The sequence below is a fragment of the Haliaeetus leucocephalus genome, unplaced genomic scaffold (genome assembly GCF_000737465.1).
Source record: "Haliaeetus leucocephalus isolate CR32 unplaced genomic scaffold, Haliaeetus_leucocephalus-4.0 Scaffold587, whole genome shotgun sequence".
Lineage (NCBI taxonomy): Eukaryota > Metazoa > Chordata > Aves > Accipitriformes > Accipitridae > Haliaeetus > Haliaeetus leucocephalus.
Genome location: NW_010973023.1, coordinates 1,681,849 through 1,685,063, shown reverse-complemented (window position 1 = coordinate 1,685,063; position 3,215 = coordinate 1,681,849).

Here is a 3,215-nt window from a genome sequence, read left to right as displayed (position 1 = left end):
GCGCGCGCGTTGGTGGCGTTGGGGGGGGGGGGGGGGGGGGAGATGCTATGTGGGGGGATGAAGGCAGCACCCGGGTTTGGCAAGATCAGCGGTGAGGGGGCTTCCCGATACTTGCCCGCATACCCGCATCCCTCCCCCACGTTTGTGGGTGGGAAGGGGTGTCGAAAGCGGAGGGGTGGGGGGGGTGGACCAGCACGAAATGTGTTGGGGGGAGGGTGATGGGTAAGAGGACAACCCCCCCACCCCCCTCCTGGCTGGTGTTGTAGGGTGCGGATGGGTGCAGAGCAAGGACAGGCAGCCTTCAGCCGGGGGGGGGGGTGTTGCTAAGCCTGCGGCTCCGGGGGTGCCTAGCAGCTGCTGACCGGTGCTGAGCTTTAAGCTGCTTGCTTAAAAAAAAAGGAAAAAATCAAAAAAGGCAAGGGTTTGGGGTGAACGCTGCTGGAAGTGTTTGGGGGGGGGGGGGTCCAGGAGTCCCCCTTCTCAAAGGCTTAATTGTGTCATCTTCTGAAGCAAAGCCCCGAGCAGGTCTTTATTGTGCCCAGGCAGAGGCATGCTCCAAGGTGCTAATTTGCTCCAGCTGGGGTGATCCAAACTAGGGGTTATTTAAAAAAAAAAAACACAAAACAAACAGAAAAAGCAAGCGTCATGGTACTGGTCACTGTGCTGTCGGTACAAGAGGTCAGGGCAGCGCTTGCTAAATGCGGGGTTTTGGGGGGGTCATGGCAGGGCAGGACGGACGGACAGCTGCCGGCACTGCCTGCTGAGACGGCCAGAGCTTGCAAAATCTCTGCTGGAAAGGGACTCGGCAGCGCTGGGAAAATGGCAGGGTGTGAGGAGACATGGGGGGCGGGGGGTGACATTGGGGGGTGCTAGTTTTTTATAAAGATTTAAACCCGATACAAAGCAGAGAGCCCCTTGCTGCCAGCATTAGCTGTGTGGGCTGCCTCTGCCTGCTGAGCACCCGGGGCAGGGTCAGGCCCCGCCGTGTTCTTCTGCAGGTGAATTTTGGTACCTGGAAGGGACTGGGGACCAAAAAGCCAGTTGTTGTCTGTGTTTTGGCCTGGGACCCAACTCTCTGGAGGAGAAAAGCAGGGTCTCGGCTTTCCATGCTGCCCATGGAGCAGAAGCAGGCAGCCCTCAGGGGCCAAATACCCTGAGTTTTGAGCCACTCAGTCTGGCAGGATTTTCTGGTGATTTTACACCGGCCTTCCCATTTGAAAACCCCTTCCCAGAGCAGCCAAGGAGAAACCACCAAGCAGACAAAAGAAAAATGCCCTTCAGGTTTCAGGGAGTTGATTCTCCCCTTGCACCAATGAGCGCGGCACCTTCCAAATAGCGGGTTTTTTTGTTAGGAAACAAATGTTGCAGCCAAGTAGTATTTCTCTTCTTGTGGGATTTGAGTTCCCAACGCAAGTCCTGACTTGTGTGCTGAGTGAGTGGGCTGGTCCCATCAGTTCAGGTGGCTCTGTTCCCGCTTCCTTGGGTTTTCTTTGCTTTGTCTTCACCTCCAACACTTTGGTACTTGCTGTCAAGAGAGGAAAAAAAATTATTTATTTTTGATGCCACAGAAGCCACGTGCAGTAACCCTTTTTTTTGGAGAGCGACCCATTTTAGAGGCGAAACATAAAGCTACGTTTTCCCCACCAACTCAAAAGCGATCAGGTTTTAACAATGACACGTGCAGGCTATTAGTTGTGGGTTTTGCCTCCTTGCTGTCAAGACGTAGGTCTTGATTTAGCAAACGCTGGCATGGAAGACCCGGTGGCATGCATTTACGGAGTTCGGTCCTTCCTGGGAGTTTGTTACACCCAGCTCAGCTGAGCATCCCCTTAGAGAAATGGCTGGTTTTTGGCAGAGCACTGAAGCATGCACTGAACTGGCAGCGCAGGCTTGAAGCTTCAGCTGAGCCAGGTGGGACGCTGTTGTGGTGCCGTTCCTACCAACTCTGCTTTCTGCAATAATTAAAAAGACTTTTCCAATTAGTAGCTAATGGCTTCCGTGGTATTTCTGTAACGTTTCACAACTGTACGCTGATTTTTCCTGTATGAAGATGTGTGTCGCCTACGGTGGACTAGAAGAAGAGGTGCCTCAGCAAAACAGTGGTTAAAGTAAACTGCATGGGTTGTTGCTCTGAAAAATGAGCTGGGCTTTTTGCAAGGTTGTGCATCTTCTCTAAATATGTTTGAATGACCTTTTCTTTTTTTTTTAGCAGCTATCACAAGGTACCAGTCTCATTTTCCCAGGTACCTTCGCAGTGTTCCCATCAGTGTTGGATATCCTGCTGCGCGTGTCCTACCCTTGCCATTGTCCGTCAGTCTCTGTTCCTCCTGTCTTTTCTTCTTTTTTTAAAAGATGCAGACATAATGCTGTGAACCGAAATAAATTATTTATACAATGAAAGGGCCTGATTAAAAAAAAAAAGTGTTCTTCTGCTTATTTCTCTAATATCAATGCTGCATTTTACAGTTGGTTCTCGTTGCATGTTATGAAGGAGCTGGGCATGGGGACGGAGAAGGGACCTACTCAGGATCACTCTGCACCCAGCGGTATACTGGCATGGGTCTGTCACATGGCGTTCCTCTGCAGCGTGTCCCTCTAGGACGTGGGGAACATCGATAATTTTGCAGTTAATGAAATCTGAGCTCTTTTGCAGGACACTTAATTTCTCTGCATTTCTGCTGCTGTCCGTGAAAGGGGACAATACTGTTTGGTGTGGGTATTTTCTTCCCTCACCTCTTTTTATTTTAAATCCATGTGAAGGAGGCGATCACCCTGTGCACAGCACTTAGAAGAGGAAGCGAGAAAGTTTTGGGTTTGCTCAGTGTGGCTTTTTTAAATGCGTGTCCTCAGGCAAGCCCTTGCAGCGGCAGGGCGCCAGGTCTGCAGGGGTTAAAGCACCAGGCGGGCAGCTGAGAACAGGATGCTGCAGGGCTGGAGGCTGCCTCTGCTCCTGGGTGGCTGCTAACACAGGAAACACAGGGTGACATTTCGGAGAGGAGAGCCGGAGCTGGGTGGTAAATGACTCCTTGCTTTCTTTTTAAAACGGTGACATGGCAGCCAGGGAGGAAATGATAAGCCCAGTTCGCGAAAGTGCGATTTGGCTGGGCTCATGAGCGCTTAACCTGCTCGAGGGTTGCGCTAGGCTTCTCTCTGCTGCCCAGGTGGACCCCCTGGTTTCCAGGGTGCAGAGTGCCCAGGCAAGAGGATGTGCTGTT